The 25,835-nt window shown below is 33.1% G+C and overlaps 1 long non-coding RNA gene and 1 pseudogene across 3 annotated transcripts; one reads left to right on the forward strand and one right to left on the reverse strand.

Moving 5' to 3' along the window:
- Nucleotides 1-4,076: 4,076 nt before the first annotated feature.
- LOC130973988 (uncharacterized) lies at nt 4,077-9,914 on the reverse strand. 3 transcript variants are annotated; one of them, XR_009084348.1, is made up of 7 exons: nt 9,647-9,914; nt 9,414-9,448; nt 9,125-9,229; nt 8,151-8,314; nt 5,842-5,997; nt 5,342-5,743; nt 4,077-4,763 (listed from the first exon to the last, which is right to left on the reverse strand). It is a non-coding gene; the product is annotated as an uncharacterized LOC130973988 (long non-coding RNA). The 3 variants fall into 3 exon arrangements; XR_009084349.1 differs by having other exon boundaries at nt 4,080-4,760; nt 5,893-5,997; XR_009084347.1 differs by having other exon boundaries at nt 4,083-4,760.
- A 10,694-nt stretch (nt 9,915-20,608) lies between these two features.
- On the forward strand, nt 20,609-24,228 carry LOC130973987 (peroxidase A2-like; annotated as a pseudogene).
- Nucleotides 24,229-25,835: the final 1,607 nt, after the last annotated feature.

Raw genomic sequence — 25,835 nt, forward strand, 5'->3', positions numbered from 1 at the left:
GAAAAAAAATAATAGTATAATATTATCATTATATGAGTATTAGAAGCTTCTTGAATGATATTATAAGGTTACCTGGTCTGCTTTAGTTAAAAATAGGAAATCGGTTTAACCGGGTTCACAATTTACTGGTGCAGCTTAGTACCAGCACTCTTTGATGACTTTAGCAATGCTAAGGCCTCATCATACATGTTCTATTCTCATAATAAATATGTTACTAGTGTCATTTATGCTAATGGCTCAGAAAAGAATTTTTAGAGATATTTTTACAAGTGTTCCGATACATCTAGTTTAAGTAGTTATACACCCGAGATATTTTAATATTATTTTAACCCACCTTCAAGCCAACCAATCACAACTCACCCTACACCCCAAGACCCCCAAGGCTGGCTCATTTTCACTTTTTGGCCAAAAATAGGAAGAGAGAAAAAAGAGAGAAAAGTTCTTAGTTCCAAATCTTCAAAGCTTGATTTCTGCTAAACTAAAACTCAAATCAAAATTTCAATCCGACCAAAATGATCATCTCTTCTTTCTCTACATAACCATATGATTTATCAAGTCTGGAATCAAGGTGAGTTGGATGCACCGTCTCCCTTTTACTTCGGTTTCAAGGAAACATGCTTAAACATGTATTTTCTTGATGTTCTTCCTTAGGAATCATACTTAACTTGACTTGAGGGCCAAGAAATGTTAATTTCCAGCAAATCTAAGGTGAGAAATCCCTTTCTAACATGTTGAGTGAGAGAAAAATTGTAAAACTCATTAGAAGAACAACACAACTACATAAGAAGCAATTGTAAGAATGAATTCGATCTGCATATCTGATTGTATCAATAACAGACGTGATTCTCGCATTCGTGCCAACTATATGAACTTGTATAAGTGGTCGGAATCATATGTAAAGTTTGTTAAGTCAAAAGTCTAAACAGAAGACACATCCGTTAATCATTAAAGACACATCTAAACAAGTTTTAATCAAAAGACACTTCCATTAAAGACACATATAATAGAAGACACATCCAATAAAAACACATTTAAGTAAAATTTAAAAATAAGACATATTCATTAAAGACACATCCAAACACAAAAGAAGTGTTTAATAAAAGCAAAGAGATACATCCATGTCCTGACATAGAAGACACATTCACACTAGAAAGAAATTCCACACTACTCTGGTTCGGCGAGGCAGCGACGGTGTGACAACTCTGGCTCGACGAGGTTACGACGGTGTGCGAGATGGATTCTGCGGAGGCAACGACGGTACGAGATGGGTTCCTTCCTGGGGTGAGAGTGGCAGCGCTGTCAAGGGTAGCGCGATGGTAAGGAGGAGGCTGTTGGGCGCGAGATGGCAAGCGTGCCTTCGATGAGGGGGTGGCACGACAATGATGCAACAGTGGAGACGGCGTCTACTGCAATCGTGACCGAGGAGGAACCAGCAGTGCTGCTGTTGTGAACGGTGACGAGAGGCACATAAATGATGGCCGATGCCACAGCAATATGGTGGAAGCGTGGTGTTGGACGGCCTCTTGATGATAGTGACTAATTTGGTAATATTATATCGGGATTTAAACTATTACAAGAGTTTGGTTAGTTAAAGTCTTAAAATATTGGTTAAGAATTTAATTAAAGGTAAAAAAAATTCTATATAAAATTTAGTAAAATTAAAGTATTCGGCATTATTGAAATAGTTTTTTCATTAATACTCCCAGAATGCTAATTGCTAGCAAATTTTTTTATTAAAATATTTAGTAAAGTACTATTGATGAAAGATAATCTTTGGAAGTTTTTATTAATAGTTTAGTATAAAACTAAATTTTAATTACTAAAATGATATATATCATAAAAATTTTAAAATTAACTAAAACTAAATTAATATCCAATTACCTCTCTTTAATTGAGTGAACAAATTCAATATTACTCTATTTGAAGTGTAGTAATGGTGCCCTTAGTCCTTTAGAACTTGTTTAGAAATCATTTAACATGAGAAAAGAATTCTATTTTCTTTAAAATAAAAATCATTTATACTTATAACTCCATTCCATGATTCGGAATAACTATAATATATTAATAGAATAGAATTCAAGGTGGAGTACAAGGAGTATATACTCTTTCAAATTTCTCTGTTAGGATTTTTTCTAAAATAGGGTTTCTGTGCCGTCTAAGTCAATGTTTGACTTTTGTCAATTTCTTTTAATTCGTCATGAAAATTCTTTTATGGATCTGTCGAGATTTGGAGAGACCCCTGACAGTCCATAACTTTAAAGGGATATGTCAATCCCACTCCCCCGAAATTGTATTTATATGTGAAAGAAAAAACCAATCTCGTCTGGTGAAAAGTAAGTTGAGATCTTGTCATTTCACAGATTGGAGGATTGTTAGTCCAACAGGTATAGTTGGTGGATTGGCTTTAGCATGTAAGGAGGGTACAGCGATTGAGGTTCTTGCTGAAAAAGAATTTTTCATAGCTGCCAAGGTAACTGATCCTACTTTAAACTGTTTTTGGGGGCTGATTGGGGTACATTTAAATAGTTTGGATGGGATTCAATCTACCCAATATACAAAACTTTTCTCTTTTGTACAATATTTTCTTGGAAAACTTATAATTATGAGTGATTTTATTAGGCTTTGGGTATGATTGGAAAAAGGTTCACCTGGACTAATAGGCGACGAGAGGAGGACCAAATTAGGGAGCGGTTTGACCGTGCACTTGCAAATGGTGAGTGGATGTGTCTCGACTCGTAAATAACGGTTTAGATCATGCGTCTATCCTCCTTGATACAAATTTGGTCATAGAAAAATCTAAACGGATGTTTAAGTTTCAGGAGGGGTGGTGTGGTTTAGAAGAAATTCGGGTAATTATCACCAAAGCTTGGAAGGAATGGGTAGATGGCTCAACAATGTTTGCTTTGGCTCAAAAATTGAAGCATTGTAGGCACTGTATTGTTCAATGGCAGCAACAGAACAAATTTAATTCGAAGAAGGATATTGGTGAACTCACATCTCAACTTGAAATCCTTAGAGATGAGGGTATTACAAGGGGAGAACAGATTGAAGTCTTGAAAAATAAACTTGATGATACTTACTTTAGAGAGAAAAGCTATTGGAAGGAGAAGTCTCGTGTAAAGTGACTAAAAGAAGGAGACAGAAATACAAGTTTCTTTCACCAATCATTCTAATCCAGAATCTGGAGAAAAAAATTTGAAAACTGAAAAAGAATGATGGTACGTATGCTACCACCCATGAAGAAATTGCACAAATATCTAAAACATACTTTAAGGATATCTTCACATTGATTGGTCAAGTTAATCTGGCATATGCATTTGAAGATTTTGAAACCAAAGGTTCAACAATCATGAACAGACAATTAATTAGACTGATTAGTTTTGATGAGGTAAAATGTGTAATCTTTAGTGCTCTCCCTAGAGCACCCCTGGTGATGATGGATTTACAGCTAAATTCCTTCAATTCTATTCACTACAAAAAAAAAAGGCCTATGGTCACGGTAAAAAACCGTGACCATAGGTAGTGAAAAGGGTGACCATAGATCTATGGTCACGGTTTTGGACCTATGGTCACGGTTTTTTACCGTGGCCTATTCTGCTGTGGCCATAGGTCTATGGTCACGGTTTTTTTTTACCTATGGTCACGGTTTCTATGGTCACAGTTATAATTTTCAAATTCCGACACTTTAGGCCACGGTTTTTAACCGTGACCATAGGAAAATCTATGGTCACGCATAAAAACCGTGACCATAGCCATATCTATGGTCACAGTTTTGGCCGTGACCATAGCCTCTATGGTCACCTTTTCTTAAAACCGTGACCATAGCCTTATCTATGGTCACGGTTTTGGCCGTGACCATAGCCTCTATGGTCACCCTTCCTCAAAACCGTGACCATAGCCTTATGTATGGTCACGGTTTTGGCCGTGACCATAGAGCCTATGGTCACCCCTACGCAAAACCGTGACCATAGCCATAGCTATGGTCACGGTTTTGGCCGTGACCATAGCCTCTATGGTCACCGTTACTCAAAACCGTGACCATAGCCATATCTATGGTCACGGTTTTGGCCGTGACCATAGCCTCTATGGTCACCCTTTGTTAAAACCGTGACCATAGCCTTATCTATGGTCACGGTTTTGGCCGTGAGCATAGCCTCTATGGTCACCCTTCCTCAAAACCGTGACCATAGCCTTATCTATGGTCACGGTTTTGGCCGTGAGCATAGCCTCTATGGTCACCCTTACGCAAAACCGTGATCATAGCCTTATCTATGGTCACGGTTTTGGCCGTGACCATAGCCTCTATGGTCACCCTTACTGAAAACCGTGACCATAGCCTGTATGGCCACCCGTCTTCAAAACCGTGACCATAGAGCCTATGGTCACGGTTTTGGCCGTGACCATAGGTTATCTATGGTCACCCTATTTTAAAACGGTGACCATAGCCTATTTTGTTTTATGAGCTTTAATTTTTTTTTAAAGCATAATCACATCTCAAATTAATGATAATCACAAAATAAATCTAAGAACAAGAAATGTAAATCATAAAACTTTCATTATAAACTAGATATGTTTAGTTTTTAGTCGAAATAACATAAATCAAAATAGAGTATAATGTATCCAATTACATGTAATACCGAGTAAAGTCTCTTTTCAAAAAGTACGAAACACATAAGAAAAATTACATTTAGATAACTAAAGTGTGAGACCCATCCCATGTGATATTTGTATAGAACATATTTTCTTCACATCATGTCTTCCTACTAGCAAAAGAAATAAACATGTTAAAACAGAGAAAAATTGCTTATGATAATGCAATACATATGTAGCAAACTTTAATAAGTCAGTTAACTTAAAAATTTCAACTACTAAACAGCAAGGAGTATTTGCTAGGGTTTTGATGAGCCACATAACAAGAAAATCTTAGCCAAAACTTATACATACATGTCCCTCTTTATGTAAACAACAAAGTCCAATTGATATAAACCTACCTATAACACAAGCGACAAACCTAAATAATAATTGTTGAAAAAAAATTCTAAATTATATGCGGTACCAAACTTGTTAGCCTTCAACTTGTTAAACAAAAAATGCTTATTTGCTTTACTGTAGCACATAATTCAACGGTTAAATATTGCATGCACTTAGCCCATCTTAAGAATTTTTTCTTGTGAGTGGTGAGGGATCAATAAAGAGGAACTAAATTAATAAAGATGAGCACAAGATATAAAAAGTAAAACAACTAAAGTTTAGAACCAAAAATATAATGGTTTAGCCAATCAGCACAGTAAGTACCAAAACCATACTATTAATTTAACTACTTATTTTGAACAGCACTTACTTCGAAATCCTTTGATACATGGTTCGATCCAAGTGAAGGAGGAATGCTTCGCCGCGCATCATTTGGTGCACTACTCGCATCAGGTGGAGATTGTTGGGCGGCTTCTATCATTACTTGCACTTGTTCTGCACTCATACCAGGATTGACTTGTTGCAACAACGTTTTAATCAAGTTTGTTAAACCATCCAACTTGGAAGTTAAGTTAGTTTGATTTTTCTCCATAGTTGAAACCACTTCAGTATGTTGTTGTTGCATTTGTCGGATCTGCTTATCCTTTTTAAGAGAGGATTTTGTGACTGATCGACCATAGAAACGAACTCTACCATGTCTTTCCTTTCCAAAAACTGTTTGAACTGCATCATCATCACTGTATCCTGCTTGTTTCAAATTTTGAATATGATCCTATTACACACAAGTAGGACCAAAATAAGTTCATGCACCCAAATGCTTCAAAATAAAATAAACAAAACTCTGTGATCCATCAAGGTTAAATGCATCACCTAAAATAAACAAAACAAAGTCAAAACTGTTTGACCATCAAGCTCCATTACCAGTGCAGCTAAAAATTTAACGCTTGCTGTCAACTTGGTCTTCACCTTTCTATTCTCCACTTGAAATCCATCTCCACCCTTATTACAAAGTGTAGAACTATTTTCCTGAAAGAAATTTAAGAGCTAGTGATATTTGAAGAGGAAGTAATGAATAAGAATTTAAATATGAATTTTGTCCTATATATGCTTGTCATATGATTCAAATTAGGAAGTCAGGCTATAAGTCTCTCTTTATGATTAACGGTTTTCTTTTTTTAATTCTGGAATCAATTTATTAATTGGAACATTTATTTTATTATAATAATTAATTATCATGGTGTTTAAAAGATAATCTTTAACTTACTAAAAAAAAAATTAATATTTACTTTTTAAAATACGAATATACATAATTTAAAAGAAATTAAAATTTATTATAAAACATAAATTAGACAAAAATTAAATACTAATTCATAAATATTATAAAATTTGGACTGAAAAATGCAAATACCAATTCAGCATTAGATAAGCATGAATGACATCAAGAGAATCATGACCAATCTGATATGAATTAATAATGAGTGATCAATGAATATAGGCAGGCTAAGAGAGCAAGATTGCATGAACCAAAATGGGAACGTGATGTGAAGAACTGAACAAAAAGTAGTGTTTTTTACACATGCAATGCAATTTGGTTTATAAGAATCAAAGTCGATAGGGAGGCAATAGTAATCTGAGAAAGAAATAAAGCCAATAAGGATTTTGATTTATAAGAATGAAAGAGACGGATTTGATTGCACTTTGCAGCAAATGACAATGGTATTCAACAGAAAATAAAAAACCCAACAAACAAACAAAGCTACATATAATCCCTTCAAAGAAACTTCATGTAAACTAACTCCACTACCACCAAACAAAATAGAAATAAATGGAACACACTAAACATAATAAAACCTTGCACCAACATAATAAGTAAACTATCATTAACGGAAAACTATCTTCCACCTTTTTTCAAAATTTTCTTTAATGACAAGTCCTCCCTTTTTCTCCATAGCACCAAGAGCACTTGAGCCCTCCGTGGACCATCAATAAACTACAATGACAGCTACATTAGCATCCCACTTAATGTAATCTTCTAAGCCCATGATGCGGTCAACGAAAGCATATTATGAAAAGAAATGATTGAGTGTGCTATGCTGTACAGAATTGCTAACAACCATAATTCCAAACTCATTAATGTTCAGGATTAAAGTGTGCTCCTTTTATTTTATCATTTTATTTTATTTTTTTCCCTGAGAATAGTATAACTTAAGTGAAGCTCAATGAAGTGGCAATGGTCCCTTTCAACTTTTAGCCATTACTCTCTACACATGTGGAAAGTGAAAAACTAGCTCATTTGAAGAATAGGGGAAAGACACAAACTTTAAGCACTCCATGTCTGAATATGAAAACTAAAATCCCAGATCTACATGCAATGTATCACCAAAACATCAAAAGGAAGCAAAGCATTTAAATAAAAAAGTATGAAATTGAAAGAGGATACAATGTACAACTCAAGTGTTGTAAAACAAAGAAGTACAAAATAGAATGAAAATAAAGACAAAAGTTACTTTTTTAAAACACTCAAATAGGCATGAAAATGACAGATTTGGGAGACGAGAATAGAAGACTCATAATGAAGATAAAGGAAACTAAGCCAAAACCAACAAGCCCAACTGTGCAAACACACACCCCAACACACAACAACCAACCTGACTCAGAATACTATTATAAACAATACACAGATGATAAATATCAAGCTTTTGTCATAAAAAACAAGGGAAAATGATAACAGAGTTGAACCAATGGGAAGTGGCAAAGAACACAAACAGCTATGAAACAGCAGTTACTAATGTCTTGTACTTTACATGATAAATTTATCAACAAACAAATTTTTCAGATTAGTGCGTGCAAAGTTTCTCAATTTCTCCTGTGCAAGGGAGATGCAAACCAAAGAAACACATTCTTGGGTAATTAAAAAAACAGGAAGTAGATGCAAGAGAGATGCAAACCAAAGAAACTCAACCCTCTAACATTGATAATGAGCCTTTGTTAAAGCCTTATACTCTAACTATCACTTTCAATACAGAGCACCCATTAAATCAAAAAAAGGGGTACCTTCAAATTCCAGTCTATGAACAGCGGCAATTAACCCCAGTTAAAGACAGATATAGATAAATATTTTTACAAAATTCTAACCAACAAAGAAATCAATAAGAAAAAATCAGAGTGTCAGGACTAACCAGTGCCAGGGGACTGGTCGTGAAGGCAGCTGCGCAACTCGACAGGGGAGGGTATGAGCTTCAGGAATTGTGGATGATAGGGGAAAGCTATATAAAGATCCAAAGCTGGGGCCTGATGGGTAAAGAGGGAACAAGCGACGTGGATGCCACTTGAAAATGTTATCCTATATTAAAAATGTTATCAGCAACTTTACTTCATATTTTTCAGTAGAAAATAATAATTAGATATTTATAAACTGTAAATGCTTCTCAATAACAATCATGCAACTTGAACCAATAGAAAGCAAATGCATTGCAGAGGGCTTAGAAAACAAGTGATTCGATTTTAATATGCTTCACAAAACCTGTACCACTTTCTGTTACAGCAGAATATTAGACAATGCTATTTTCTACTCATAATACTTGAGAAATATTATGAAAATAATGTCATTTGCGTAACTAAGGTAAAAAACTAAAAATATAGTAATAAGCAAAAACAGAACATTTCATTGAACCAGATCCAATTTTCCAAATTCCAACAAAGTTTCTTAGGAGCATAACAAATTCCAGCATTGTGAAGAAACCATGTGAAGGGTCATGCAATTCACACACAGCACAGTTGGAAGAACAAGATTCAAGATGCAAGAATCCAGCGTAAAAGCTAAAGAACACACAGCACCAGACAAATCTGAAAAGCATGATACTACTCAATTTCCAAACATATTATAGAGTTCAAAATATCAAGAAGAACAAGATTCAAGATGCAAGAATTCAACGTAAAAGCTAAAGAACACACAGCACCAGACAAATCTGAAAAGCATGATACTACTCAATTTCCAAACATATTATAGAGTTCAAAACATCAAGAGACTATAAAAACCTGAAGAAGTGAGATTCTTACTGTTTATGCAGCAGCAGCAGTTAACAAGTTAACAAGTTAACACCAAGAGACTATAACAAGTTAACAACACACAACTACATAAATTAACACCAACCTAGTTAAGCAATAAAGCTACTGGGTCCATCAAAAACAACAATGACAACACGAACAGTTCTCGCAGTTACAGCAGCAGCCATAATCTTTAAAGGAAACCGGAAATCTACAAAAAATTATAATTGTGTTACCTAACTGAAAAAGAGCACAGGTATTAAATTGAAAAAAGAGCACAGCCCAAAACTCACAGTGTCAAAAATAAGAGCACAAACAATTGAAAAAACTTACCTAATTGCAAAAACTAAGCTACTTAAATTGAAAAGAAAAGAAAAGCAAGAAAAGAAACTCACTTGGAATGAGTAACTGGGTTCAGCATTGAGGGCTCCTGGAAAAACAGAAAAGGACAAAAGAAACCACGCATGAAACCACGCATGAAATCGTGAAATCGTGAAAAAAACAATGAACCTTAAAAAACAAAAGAAATCGTGAAACCACGCATGAATTTGAACAAAAGAAAACCACACAGGTATTATCAATATAAAAAATTACTGAAACAATTGAAAACCCATGAAAAGAGCTTAACCTTTTTTTGTAGGTATCTGAACGCAATAGAGGTGAGGGATGCGACAGTGAGGGGTTGACAGAGTGAGAGGTTGAGAGAGTGAGAGGCACAGATGAGTGAGGGTTTGGGAGAGTGGGGGTTGAGAGAGTGACAGATCACAGACTGCGGCTGCGATTACGGTGGAGAGGGAGAGAGGATGAAGAGTGAAAGGAAGGGGTTACGTCTAGTGAGGGTTCAGAGCTGAGAGGGAGAGAGAGCCGAGAGTGGAACTTACAAGAGGGAAAGGAGAATTTTGGGAGCGGGATTGGGGATTTGGGGGGGGGGGCGACGTCGTTCTGGGCTTCTGGGGAAAGGAATTAAAAAAAAAATTACAAAAAAATTGATTTTCGAAAAGGGGGAGGGGAAAACGACGCCGTTTTGGACAAGGTACTCTATGGTCACCCTTTTTCAAAAAACCGTGACCATAGACCCTTTTTGGTCACTGTAAAAAACCGTGACCATAGACCCTTTTAGGCCACCCCTCAAAACCGTGACCATAGACCCTTTTAGGCCACCCCCAAAACCGTGACCATAGACCCCTTTAGGTCACCCCCCAAAACCGTGACCATAGACCCTTTTTGGTCACCCTTTTTTGAAAAACCGTGACCATAGCCCCTTTTTGGTCACTGTAAAAAACCGTGACCATAGACCCCTTTAGGTCACCCCCAAAACCGTGACCATAGACCGTTTTAGGCCACCCCCCAAAACCGTGACCATAGACCCCTTTAGGTCACCCCCCAAAACCGTGACCATAGACCCTTTTTAGTCACCCTTTTTTGAAAAACCGTGACCATAGCCCCTTTTTGGTCACTGTAAAAAACCGTGACCATAGACCCCTTTAGGTCACCCCCAAAACCGTGACCATAGACCGTTTTAGGCCACCCCCCAAAACCGTGACCATAGACCCTTTTAGGCCACCCCCCAAAACCGTGACCATAGACCGTTTTAGGTCACCCTTTTTTGAAAAACCGTGGCCATAGACCCTTTTTGGTCACTGTAAAAAACCGTGACCATAGACCTCTTTAGGTCACCCCTCAAAACCGTGACCATAGACCCTTTTAGGCCACCCTTTTTTAAAAAACCGTGACCATAGGTACTCTATGGTCACCCTTTCCAAAAAAACCGTGACCATAGCTTTTTTTTTTTTGGTCACCCTAAAAAACCGTGACCATAGAGGGTCTATGGTCACGGTTTTTTACCGTGACCAAAAAAACCGTGGCCATAGACCCAAAATGTTGTAGTGATTGGAGTTTAGTAGGGGAGAATGTTTTAAGGCTATCCGCAGTTTCTTTATCAGTGGTAGACCACTCAAGAGCTTTAACCATATATAAATCTATCTCATTCCTAAGATTCTTTATGCAAAGGATATGACACAGGTTAGACCCATCAGTCTTTCCTCAGTTGTGTATAAGATTATTTCTAAAACACTAGTTCATCGGCTACAGAAATTTTTGACTTCGCTGATCAAGCCTAATCAGAGTGCCTTTATTAAGGGTAGATTGATTTCAGAGAATGTCCTACTCACTCATGAATGTGTGCACTATCTAAAGACTAATAAGAGGGGTCTATCGGCTGAAATGACTGTTAAATTGGATATGAACAAAGTCTATGATCATGTTGAGTGGTATCTCCTTTGGTTCATTTTAGAGAAACTGATATTTGAATCTAGGTGGACTGGTTGGATACAGGAGGTGGTGACTATAGTTTCTTACTCTATCGTTGTTGAAGGTCAATTTTTTGATTTTTTTTAAACCAAATAGAGGTATCAGTCAAGAAAATTCTTTATGTCCCGACCTTTTACTTTTCTGTGCAGAAGGATTATCTTTTTTGCTAAACAAGACAGAGTAAAATGGTCTCATTGAAGGTATTTAGATCAACCGAAGATGTCCTACTATTAATCATTTATTGTTCGCGGATGACTCAATCTTTTTTTACAAAGCATCAGAAAATAGTTGTGTAAATATTCTCAGTCTTTTTCAGTCATACGAGAAATTCAGTGGCAAAAAAATTAATTTGCATAAATTAGCTCTATTCTTTAGTAATAATTCTCCTCCTGTTGCACGATTACTATTGGCTCGGAAATTGAAAATTGTTCATATTGGTGCACAGGATAAATATTTGGATCTTCTATCTACAATTCAAAAATAAAAAAAAAGCCCACCTTCGGAGAAATCAAGGACAAGGTGAGGAAGCGAGTTCAAAGGTGAAAAAGAAAACTTCTTTCCTCTACAGGCAGGCATGTTCTAATCAAAGCTGCTGGAGAGGCTATTTCAATTTATTCATTATCATATTTCCGTCTTTCTGACACTTTAATTAGGCAGATTCACAACATACTCTCCTAATGTTGGTCGGGTAAAAAAGGTACAGAGCGAAAAATAGCATGAATTAGTTGAGATACTATGACAAGACCGAAATTGGAAGGTGGATTAAATTTTAAGGATCTAAGGTCTCAAAATTTGGCACTATTAGCAAAACAATATTGGAAAGTTGTCTCTCAGCCACAATCACTCCTCAAAGGTAAAGATTTTCGGTACAGTTATATATTAAATGTAGATATCAGAGCAGTACATTCGTGGGGGCAGCATAGCATATTGGAAGGGCATAAGGTTGTTGAAAAAGAGCTGGTTTGGCGAGTTGGTGATCGGTCCAGTATCAGAATCTTTAGTGATCATTGACTTGCTCCTCTACATCCTTGTGTTATCCCTCCATCTGAAGTTTTCAATCTACAAAATCAACCACTATTGATGGTAAAAAATTTAATACTTTCTAATGGTATGTAAAATCAAACTCTAATTAAAAGCATTTTTTCTGAAGGCACTAGTCAGCGTGTGCTAGAAACAAAAATTGGAGGGTGGAGAAGATAAAATTTATTGGACCCTTATGATTATGAGACAACGAAACTTGTGGTGAAAACTGTGAAAACTGAAAATCCCTGCGAAGATTAAGATTTTTCTTTGGAGGGACTTCGATGAAAAACTTCCGGTGCTACAAAAGCTTTATCGTCGCATCCCATCGATTCAACCCACCTACCGAAGATGCTTACAATTTCTAGAAATAATCAATAATTGCATCTTTCATTGTGAGAAATCAATGGAGATTTGGTCAAAAATGGGCTCACCGATTGCTAGAAGAGACACCGAATACTCTAATTTCTATGTTAAGTGAAACTTGAGAATGGGGTCTTGCGTACCCAACCCAATAGCTCCTCTCAAAGGATGATGATGGTGATTTTAAGCTGGTCCTTATGGAAGGCTAGGAACAGGTTCATCTTTATAATGTATTAACTAGTGTGGAAGAGATAATGGTGTCAACTTTGAAGCTGCAAGAAGGAGCTCCAACAAATTCCAATTCCTAATTGATGAGCACTTGACTTTAATTTCTTTTATTTCTCTTATTAGATTATTATATGATGTTACCTTTATAATAGAGTATTGGAAGTTTTCCATTTTTTTTACTTGTCCCATATATGGACATCCATATGTTTCTTTTATTTCATGAATGAAATTATCTGACTTTAGAAAAAAAATAGAATAGAATTTAAGTTTAAAGAGTGTGAAAATAGATTTGAAAACAGATTTTTTTAGTCTGATATACAAATAAAAAAATTAAAATTAAAATTCTCAAAAGAATTCAAATAATTTATTTTTAATTATTCCAGAATAAAAAGAAGGTTTCAATTCTTGAGTGAATTCTAATTTCTAACATTCCAAACAAACTCGCATTATTTACCATTATTACTTCATATATCCTTACAATCTTTATTATTTTCATGTACCTACTTATTTATTTAATTTATCTTTTCTTTTAAATTTAAATTTTTAGAATAAAGAATTTCATGGTATATATGACATCATAATTTTTATAATTAAAATATTTAAAATTTAATTCTTATTCTTTCTAAAAAAATAAATAATATAAGATAAATAAAAAAATTTATACAAAAATTTACATAAATCCAAAAAAACTTACGCATTAAATATATAAGCATTTATATATTTTTTTTTAATTTTTGGAAGATTTAAAGTGATTTCATGATAATTATTATTCTAAGCCAAAAGTAAAAACTACTAAAAGCAAAAGTAAAGGGGCACTTGGGAGTGAGGAAAAAGTAACGGAGAATTAATAATATGTTAAAGAAGAAAAATGAATAAATTAATGTGTTATCCATGCATGTTATAGGGTTCAAGCTTCATAGCGTGAACATAATACAAATTTGTATATATGTGTTTATTACAGGCTTAAAGTCCTAGTTGGGTAGTTCAATTAGGGAGAAGAGATAGTTTAACAGCAAATATAATAACCTCAGCACAAAATCTTTCAAGTCCTTTCATGATATTGGATCAACTTAAAGCATTTTTTGCTGCTCAGACCTCAACACTACTGATTTAGATGCACTCTCAGGTACAATAATTTTGATAGATACAACAATTTTGATATTGAAGAACAACCAAACAGCAAGGGTCATAATAGATACAGTAGCTAATATTGAATTAGTACAAGTAAAATTAATTAGTTTGTGATCAAATTATTAGTTAGTTGGTTGTAATTAAACACATGTCAATTAGTTAGTTAGTGGTTAGTTCAATTTATTACAGTTATAACTCCTTGCTATAAGTAGCTAGAGCTAAGTTATTATTGTTGATGTTTGAAACCCACTTTACCAATATACTTCAGATCTAACCAGAACCTTTTTCTCTTCTCTATTCGTACTCTCTCCTCTTTCTTGAACTCTTTTCCTTTTTACTCCCTCTCTTGCTTGAGCCTGGTACCGTTTATGGTGTCAGAGCTTTCTTTCATTCAATTTAATGGCAAGCAAAAGTAAGAGATATGAAAACTCAATGAATCAATTGAACACAGCTCCAAATTTCACCTCTTCCCCAATTTCAAAAAAACTCGACGATGACAACTTCTTGCAGTGGAAAGACCAGACTAAATCAACGATTGAGGGCCATAATTTTCTCCACCACATTACCGAAGAAGGAATCCTGCTGAATCAGGAAATGTATTGCTGCATGGAAGAGACAATATGCGCTTTTCAAATCGTGGCTTCTTGCTTCAATGACCAAGCCATTCACCACTCAGATGGTAGGATGCATCTATTCGTATGAGGTTTAAAAAAGGTTAGAATATCACTTTTCTTCACAAATCAGAGTAAAAATGATGCAGCTGAAACATAGGTTGAGCAGTATTAAGACAGGAAACTCAGTAAATGAGTATGTGTTAGCATTAAAAAGAACAATTAATGCTTTAGTTTCAGTAGGAGAATCAATGCGTGAGAGTGATCATGTAAATGCTATTTTGAATGGGCTAACTGAAGAGTATAGCTCAGTAATTATCTCAGTAGTGACAAGGCCAGTAAGCATCCCAGTTGGAGAATTAGAGGCATTGCTATTAACTCCTGAAAGTATGTTGGAGAGGTTTCAGAAACTAGAATCGTTTATATAAGCAAATGTATCACAAAGTTCACCAGGTTACTCTCAGAGCTTAAACTCAAGAAGTGGATTCAAAAGAGGTTTCAGAGGAGATCACAGAAGCAGAGGTGGTGGTAGACAGGTAAGAGGTGATAGAAACTTCTATAATAATGGTCAATTTGGTGACAACAATTCCAAATTTGGAACTCAGGCTTACAATAATCCAAGTTTTGGTGGTGCTGAAGGGGTAAGAATCTTCAACAATAAAAAGTAGCAGCAGTATAATGGTTCAAGAATGTTCAATAGTAATAGGCCTATTTGTCAAGTGTGTGACAAGTCTGGATACACTGCCAAGACATGTTGGTATAGGTATGATCCACCAGAAGGCTTCAAAACTCAATATGAAGGTACAAAACACAAACTCTGCAAGCATCACAAGCCAACTTGAGCAATGTATTGGCCACACCTATAACATTACAAGATCAATGCTGGTTTTCAGACTCAGGTGCTACACACCATATGACCTCAGACCAGAAAAATCTAATTGAAGGGGAGAAGTATGAAGGTGCAGACCAAATAATCATAGGCAACGGATCAAGTTGGCATATCAACCTTGTTGAAAAGTCTTTCTTTAAAATTGATTTGAGTAATAGAGAATTTTTGTTAAGCAAATTACTACATGTGCCTGATATCACTAAGAACTTACTTAGTGTATATAAATTCTGCTGTGACAATGATGTCTATTTTAAATTTTATTCTAATGGCTGCTGTGTGAAATCTCAGAAAACTAAAGAGATTGTTATACATGAAAAAGTTGACAAGGGAATGTACACGTTCCTCAATTTCATTCTATCTTTCACTTCATCAAATAAACCAGCTGCTTTTGCCTCAAATGTGTCCACTTTGATCAATTTCTCTTGTGGCACAATAGATTAGGTCATCCAGCAAATAATGTTGTTTCCTCTGTGCTAAAATCTTATAATATTGTTGCTTCATTAAATAAAAATCCTTGTGCTTCCTTCTGTATTGGAAAGTCTCATGCACTCCCTTATCCTCTCTCAAATACCTTATATAATGATCCCCTGCAACTCATATACACAGACATCTGGGCCCTGCTCTTATACCTGACTTAAATAGAAACTATTACTTTGTCATTTTCATTGATGCTTATAGTAAATACACTTGGCTCTACCTCATTAAAACTCGATCTCAAATTAAATAAGTTTTTAATTGTTTCTAACAAATGGTTGAGTTGCAATTGAACACAAAAATTAAAATGCTTTAATCTGACAATGTTACTGAATTCTTGAGCTTGGCTAAGAATTTACAGATACAAGGTGTACTGCACAGATTTTTCTGTCCTCATAAACATCAGCAAAACAGCAATGCTGAGAGAAATCATAGGCATATAGTTGAAAAAGGGCTTAGCTATGTTACCAGGTGCAGGCATGCCAATTAAGTACTAGGGAGAGGCCTTCATGACAACAGTTCACTTAATAAACAGGTTACCAATATCAGTGTTGTAAGACCAGTCACCATTTAAAAAATTTCTTGAGAATAAATTTGATTACACAAGTCTTCGGGTCTTTGGCTGTTTGTGTTTTCCACACCTGCGACCATACAATAGGCACAAGCTGAAGTTCAGATCAGCACCATGTACCTTTCTCGGCTATAGTGTTATACAAAGACTACAAGTGCCTTATTGCAGAAGGGAATATAGTGATATCAAGCAATGTGATTTTTGATGAACATAATTTTCCTTTCAAAATCTCGAAAACCCCCTCAATAACCAAGTTTAATTTGTCTTCTGACTTTCACTCAACTTCAACCATTCCGTTACTAAACAGGAACATGTCTCAACCCTCACCTAACATTACAAAATCAAGGTATCCGCATCCTGCACCAAGCATAACAGCCACACCCCTTCCCATGTCCTCACGTGTACCTACTGTACCAAGTATTTCAGAGTCCAGATCTCCTTCTTTGTCTATCATAGCCACCTTTCCTACCTTACCATTATTAGTACCTACAACACCATCAGTCTCACCCATTCCAATTTCTATCTCAAACTTGGAGATTGTTCTTCCCTTTGATGATGATAACTCAGTCTCGACATCATCACATCAAAATGTTCACCCCATGATCACAAAGAGTAAGAGCGGGGTCATAAAGCCTAGATCCTTTCTAGCTAGCATTGAACCAAGGATTGTCAATGATGCCTTGACCAAACCTGAGTGGGAAGCTGCGATGGATGCTGAATACGCTGCACTTATGCAAAATCAAACCTGGAAATTTGTTCCTCTCCCTCATAGCAGAGAGGTTGTGGGTAGTCGTTGGGTCTTTCAAGTTAAATATAAATCTGATGAAAGTTTCTAAAAATACAAGGCTTCTCTAGCATATCAAGGTTTTGCTCAGAGGCCTGGGCTGAGACATGCAACTCAGTGGTGAAACCAACCTCAATTTGCATTGTCCTCACCATAGCACTATCAAGGAATTGGATAATCAAGTAGCTTGATGTGAATAACACATTTCTACGTGGTGATTTGGTGGAAGATGTATATATGAAACAACCAAAAAGTTATGAAATTGGAGATAGCACTCTAGTGTGCAAACTCACAAAGGCTCTTTATGGTCTGAAACAGGCACCAAGGGCTTGGTACTATAAGCAGTCAATAGCTCTCCAGCACCTTAGTTTTTACTCAACAAAGACTAACATTTCTGTCTTCACCAGGTTTAAAAATGGCTCATCACTATTTGTCCTAGTATATGTAGATAATATAATCATCACTGGATACTATGTTACAAAAAGAATTATTCAAGTAAGTAATGTTCCTAAGACTGTGCAACTAGCTTATGTGTTGATAAAACCACTGCCCAGTGGTGCCTTTCTTGAGTTCAGGACAGAACTAATAGTTAAAAACTTGGAGACATCACTGATGAAAGCGGGCTTGGCAGGGAGGGTCAAAATAGTAGTTATAGTGAAGAACTAATGCAACTCTTAAGAGTCAGAATGTGAAAGTGAAAACAGAACAGCCAAATAGCAGGGGCTATGACAGATACAATAGCTTTGATGTTGAATAACAGCCAAACAACAGGAGTCATGATAGATACACTAGCTGATGCTGAATTAGTACAAATAGAATTAGTTAGCTTGTGATCAAATTGTTAGTTAGTTGGTTGTAATTAAGTACATGCCAATTAGTTAGTTAGTGGTTAGTTTAACTCGTGACAGTTGTAACTCTTCTGCTATAAGTAGCTAGAACTAAGCTATTATTATTGATTTTTGGAACTCACTTTACTAATATATTTCAGATTCTACCATAACCTTTTTTCTCTTCTCTGCTGATACTCTCTCTTCTTTCTTGAATTCTTTTCCTTTTTACTCCTTCTTTTACTTGAGTCTGATACATTTTAAATTTAACAATTAAAAATAATAAAATTAAGCTAAGATCATATATATATATATAATTGAAAACTTCATTATTACAAATTGAAATTGATTTTTTTATGTTCTAATTATAGTTTAAAATTATGCAACTATATTAAAAGTGATTTTTTTGCAGCCCAAAAAAGGTAGCGGTGGAATGGTACAAAATTTAACATTCAAACATAATTTAATTTAAATTTTTTAATTTTAAAAAAATAAATAAATCTTTAACTTTTTTATTCGAAATTTTATAAGTCGTTGACTAATTAAAAATACAAAACGTTCTTGATTTTTTAAAATATAAAATATTTAAGTCTTTCCGTCTAAGATATATAAAGATAAATCGATCTCTCGAAGAGATTTTGATGCCTTGCATTTTAAAAAATAAGAGATATTGTTGTAATTTTAATTAATCGATAATTTTTTTATTTTTGAGATAAAAAGTCAGAGATTTATTTATAGTTTACTCTTGAATTTTTTAAAATGAAATAATATATATTTCATTTTATAGGTGCATATACATTTGGTAGAGCTCAATGCAGTTTCTCGGTTGGACGATAATACAATTTCAATAACACCGAACCCTGACCCAAGTCTGAATTCAAGTTACCTACAAACATTGAGATCAGTATGCCCCAATGGTGGCCCTGGAACCACCCTAGCCGATTTGGACCCTACAATGTAACTTTATTAATTCATCACAATCTACTGAACTGGCTCTCTACAACGTGGCTTCCCAAGAATCATCATCACAAGATGGAATGATTAGCTCAATCTAAATAAATTAAATAATAAGAAAATAAAGCTTCAATCATGAAAGAAATTAAGTCACACTACTAATAATAAGGAAGCTATAGGCACATTTAGGGTATGTGCCCTTGGGTACTTAATTGTATGCTATTTAGTGTTTGATTTTGAGAAATATTGTCCTTGAACTTATTGTATTTTCAATAACGTGTTAGTGCTTATAATTATTTTTCACCCTTTTTCTCTCTAGCTTGCTCTGTTTTAAGCCCTTTAAATTTTACAAAAATTTTCTCCAATATAATAAAAATAAGCCTGTGTTTTAATAATATAATATTTTAAAATAAGTTATAAAAATACGATGTTTTAAAAATTTTGTTAAATAAAACACAACATCATTTTGAAGGCTTTGCTAAACACTACAGTAAGAATATCGTATTCTATAACAAAAAGCATACTATTTTGTATATCAAAAATGCAAAGAACATTACATCTTTTATTTATAAAAAATATTAATTTAAATAATAACGTAGCTCGTGCTAAAGAAGTAGGTGTAATTTATTTATTTTTTCTTGTAACATCTATTTTTTAATTAAAAAGACATAAATATAAAAAATCACTAAATAAAGACAGAAGATGAAAAGACAGAAATTTTAACAACTTAAAACGTTAAATTCCCGAAACAGCAATATCAAATGGGAGAGTAAGATGCAAAAAATCTTACCCAGTTACACCTTCTACAAACGAAGAAGAGAGTATTTATAGCAAAAGAAAATATTATGATACATTTTTTTTAATAATTTTTTCTGTATTATAATGTAATATTGATGTACATCACATAAAGCTAATATTGTTCAAAAATTGATGTAACATCACTACATGATCAATTAAAATCAAAATTGTTCAAAAGTTTATGTAACATCTCTTTTATTATTGATAGACAATTCATAGAAGAAGAAAAAAAAAGTACACTTAACTCTATTAACTTTTAAACAAATTAATTAGTATGTGATTAATATTTTTTTTAATAAAGCTCTACACCTTGGGAAAGGTGTAGTATTCTTTGCAATTTTTATAATTGAACTAATAAATTACAAGATAGAAGCTTTTAATTAATTAATTACGACACAAATGATTATTTATTTGAAGCTTTCCAAAAAGAAGTCCAAAAACAATACGATACTACTTATGGGGGGTGGAATGATACCTAACAAAGTGAGATGCATCTAAAAAGTAAATAGATAAATGAATAAAAAGAATGATGGCTGCTAACAACTAATAAATATTGGATACAGAATATAAACCTCTCATTTAATTTCTATATGGGCACAGTGCATGCATGATTAGTAGTGATTCTATAAATAAAGGCATCCTTGCCACTAACACATTCACACACACGCACAAACTACTTGATATAAATAAAAATGATGAGTTTCCTTAGTAGTTTCAAAGTGGTAGCTCTATGCTATGGTGTGTTTATGTTTGGAGTGTTCTTATCCTCAGAAGCACAACTTGATCCCTCTTTTACAATAAAACATGTCCCAATGTCCATTCAATTGTACGTGAAGTCATAAACAATGTCTCCAAAACTGATCCACGCATGCCTGCTAGCCTCCTTAGGCTTCACTTTCATGACTGTTTTGTTCAAGTATGTAAACACTACTATACTCTTACTTAACAACTTGCTCTTCACCACTTTTCTCATTTGAGATTATTAATTATTCAAAAATACTATTTGTTCACTCAAATCAAAAATCATGTACTTGTTTATATATATATATATATATAGTTTAATTTATTTTTAATATATATTTTATTTTGACAGCTAATTCTAATGTATATCTAATATGGTTTGTTAATTATTATTATCTTTTAATTTTTTTCTCTCCTTTTTGGAATTTTCTTTTTCTCCTACTTCACTTTGCTCATTCACTATCGGACCTTGCTAGTAGAAAAATGATAAAAAAAAAAGTCCAAACTTTATTTGTTAAGGAGTTTGGTAAATTAAATCAAATTGGGTTGGTTTAATCATTAATTCACTTAAGTAAGTATTAGGGATTTGAATCCTATTTTGTGTATGTAACAATTCATTGTTAGTGACAAATCCTTAAATAGAACTCCATGGCCTTAGACTGAGAGATGCTGTGGGAAAAGAAAAATTGGTTAATAATTAACATCTTAAAAATATTAGTTATTTAATTAAAAGAAAAAAGTTTTTTTTATAATACATTTAGTAAAATTTAAGTATTTGGTATTATTGAAAGTTTTTTTTTTTCATTAATACTCCTAGAATCCTAATTACTAACGAAATTTTTTTCAAAATATTTAGTAAAGTACTATTGATGAAAAGCTAAGGTTTGAAATTTGGATTAATTCAATAGAAAACTAACTCTCAATTATTAAAATGATATATATCATAAAAAATTAAATTAGCTAACATATGCACTACTAAAAGTGGTTATCAATTTAAAAAGTTTTTATAATAATAATCATACAAAATTTAAATTTTTTTACTAATAATAATTTTAATGTTTGTTCTTAAGCAACATAATAACTGTTCTCTTAAAATTAATTAAAACTAAATTAATAATATCCAACTACCTCTTTAATTGAGGAACAACTTCAATAGTACTTTAATATATTTTTTTTTTGGGTCTGGAATAGTTACTATGTATTTAAAGTGTAGGATAAGTCCGTAATGGGCCCTTAGTCCTTTAGTATTTGCCACCATTACTTCATGTCTCCTTATCATCTTTTATTATTATTCAAGTCAAAAGTAAAAACTACTCATGTAAAGGCGCACTTGGAATGAGGGAAAAGTTACGGAACTAATAATTAATCTGTTAAAGAAGAGATAACTAATTAATTAATTAATGTGTATGTTATCCGTGCATGTTACAGGGTTGTGATGGATCACTTTTGTTGAACAACACTGCAACAATTGTAAGTGAACAACAAGCTCGCCCAAATAACAACTCAATAAGAGGTTTAGATGTTGTGAATCAGATCAAGACGGCAGTGGAAAATGCTTGTCCTGGCATAGTTTCCTGTGCAGATATCCTTGCTCTTGCAGCTGAAATATCTTCTGTTCTGGTATGTCTTCAAATTAAATTAGCTATATTTTGTAAGTATTTTAAAATAAAAACATCGAGATAAAATTGCATTAGAATTGTTTGTCTCAGTTATAAATATCATAGTGCCGAGAACGGGATCGAATTATTCAGTTCAACTGGATTAATCAAAAGCAAGTTTTCAGATAGATCCGATTGAAGTAAAAAATTGGACGGCAATTAATAACCAACCCAAAAAAATAAAAAGATTGTTCAAAGAATCAGTTAATCAGTCAAATTGGTGTCATTTTTAATGGTTAATTAATTTAAAAAATAAAGTACAAAAAATCAATTTTATATAACTATTAATTAAATTTTTAAATTGAATTTTTAAATTTTTGAATCTCTAACTTCATCAGTTGAATGATCGATTTAATTTTCATAACCTTAACAGATATAAACATAGAGAAGAATAATTTTTTTTTGAAAAAAAAATTGTGGCTGTCTCTTTTTAGTAATCAAACTCTCTGTTGTGTTTATTATTTTTATATATTCTCTATATTTCTATTTAAGGATAGTTTGTATCTAAATCAAACTAATTTATATGTCTAGTTTATATATTACTACATAAATATGATAATCGCTTGAGTATTGTCTCCCTATAATACTGGACACTTATATAAAAAATAAATATTTTGAATCCAATAACATAATACAAATATGTATGTATGTGTTTATTACAGGATCAAGGTCCTGATTGGAAAGTTCAATTAGGGAGAAGAGATAGTTTAACAGCAAATATAACCTTGGCACAAAACCTTCCAGGTCCTTCCTTGACCTTGGATCAACTTAAAGCACGCTTTACTGCTCAAGGCCTCAACACTACTGATCTAGTTGCACTCTCAGGTATAGTAATCTAATAATAAGGATAATAAAATTAATTAAGCACTCTTTGAAAATATATTTCTTTTGATTCTAATTATAGTTTAAAAATTATGCAAATATATTAAAAGCGATTTTCTTTCGCAGTTACTACAATATTATTTATGGGTTATAGTAATGTCAATTAAGAGTTTAATTTTAATGCACTCATAATGTAAAGTATTTTACACAGTCGTACAATCACATCTGCTCTGATAGGAGATGTTTTATTTTGATTTATTTAGGGGCACATACATTTGGTAGGGCTCGTTGCAGTTTATTTGTTGGACGGTTATACAATTTTAGCAACACTGGTAATCCTGACCCAAGTCTGAATTCAAGTTACCTACAAACATTGAGATCACTATGCCCTAATGGTGGTCCCGGAACCACAGTAGCCAATTTGGACCTTACAACACCCGACACGTTCGACAAAAACTATTACTCGAATCTTCAGGTTCACAAGGGGTTGCTCCAAAGTGACCAAGAGTTGTTCTCAACTTCGGGTGCAGATACCATCGACATTGTTAACAAGTTCAGTAGTGACCAAAATGCTTTCTTTGAAGCCTTTAAGGCTTCAATGATCAAAATGGGTAACATTGGTGTCTTGACCGGTTCTCAAGGCGAAATTCGAAAACAATGCAACTTTATTAACTCACAATCTGCTCAATTGGGTCTCTACAATGTGGCTTCCAAAGAATCATCATCATCAGAAGATGGAATGGTTAGCTCAATCTAAATAAATTAAATAAGCAAGACTTCATTAATGATCAAAGTAAGCCACCACTACTAATAAGTACTTACAATAAGGAACTATATGTGCCCTCGGGTAGTTACTAATATGCTGTTTAAGTGTGTCACTGAGAAATTTTCAATAATGTGTTATTGTTCATAATTAGTTTCATCACCTTTTTATTTCTCTTGCTTGCTCTGTTTTATGTCCTTTGTATTTTAGAAGGAAAAATTTGATAGCATCTCATTTCAATCGGCGATTAATGAAGTTATTATTGATGGATTATTTGGATAGGGTGTATTATCAGAGAGTAGATATACTTCCAAAATATATATATATATATATATATATAAATCTTTTCAACAATTTTTTGTATTAAAGATAAATTTGTTATAAATCATAATTAATGATTTTGTAGCAAGAAAAAAAAATTAGTTGTTGATATAAAGTTCATGACTCTTTGTACACAAAAAGTTATTCTATTACTGAATTTGAAAACTTTTTGTGTAAAAATTTTATTTTGTTTAAAAACTTAACTAAAACCCTCCTTTTGAGGGAGAAAAAAGTAAAAGGAAAAAAAAAGAAAAAGAAAAAAAAAGGAAAGAGACAATTTTAATAAAGACGTTAAAAATGTCTTTTCTTAAAAATATTTATATGTGTTATGTTATTATGTTATTATTGGATATCTTTATTAAATTGGTTAATAATTTATTTTTAAATAAACTAGAACAAAATTGATTTATTATAGCAACAATAATAAATCCAATTGTCTGCATTATAATTATTAGACCCGATTTGATCCGATCAAATTACACAATCTAAATCGAATATCTTTAAATTTTTTTGATAAAAAGACAAATATATCTTTGGTTTTTTGTTTTACAGACATTTGAATCCTTAAAAATTTAAAAATACAATTAGATCCTTAAAAAATTGAGTTTATTATTATTGTTATAAAAAAATCGATTTTATTCTAATTTGTTAAGAAATTTAAAAATAACCGATTCATTAATACGTCTAATAATAATACAACACGTAAGTATCTTTACAAAAAGATGTTTTACGCATCTTTATGGAAGGGATTCCGCTAGGGAGACAATAAACTATTTATACAATGTGTACAATGGGCTATTGAATTATAAAATGAACATCATGATACCACTCATCCCAAAAGCTTCAGCTGATGAGAAAAGGTAATACTAATGATTATATCTCTAATATTCTATAAATCTTCATTGTCCACATTATACAAGTATTCTATTGGCTCCTCATACTTTTCCTTGTCAAAGCATCCCAAAGAATAATAGTTTTGATTTAGACTTTAGCCAGAGGGGCTTGGTTTGATTTTTAGGACCAATAAAGTAAGAAATAAGCAGCTGCCATTAAATAAGGAGAATAAATCATATTTCAATAGGAAATTTTTTGCGCCAAAAAAAAATTAAAAATTTTAATAATTTTTTAAGAATAATATTATAATATTTAAATTTTTTTATGAATTAAATCCAACCAAATTAAATAATAAAATTTAAAATAATACTAATTATAATTGATTTTTATACGTTATATTAGACTAATTTAATTAGATTTAGTTAAAAAAAATATAGATGTCGAGCATTTTTTTTTATTAGGTGTAATTGTAAACGATTATCATTAATTGATAGATTGAGCTATAATGCAAGTTTTATAAATATATTCAACAAAAATTCACAAACATTTAATACATTAGATGAAATTTTCAATTAAAATGACCTAACTCCCTGAAGTCTATAACAGGTAAAAATACGTAATGAATTATGAATTTATGATATGCATGTGGGGTATGTCATGTGACAGGTGGTTCTAGTTACTTTGATTCCATAGAATACATACCAATAATTGAAGTTGA

This window comes from Arachis stenosperma, chromosome 4 (genome assembly GCF_014773155.1).
Source record: "Arachis stenosperma cultivar V10309 chromosome 4, arast.V10309.gnm1.PFL2, whole genome shotgun sequence".
NCBI classification, from domain to species: domain Eukaryota; kingdom Viridiplantae; phylum Streptophyta; class Magnoliopsida; order Fabales; family Fabaceae; genus Arachis; species Arachis stenosperma.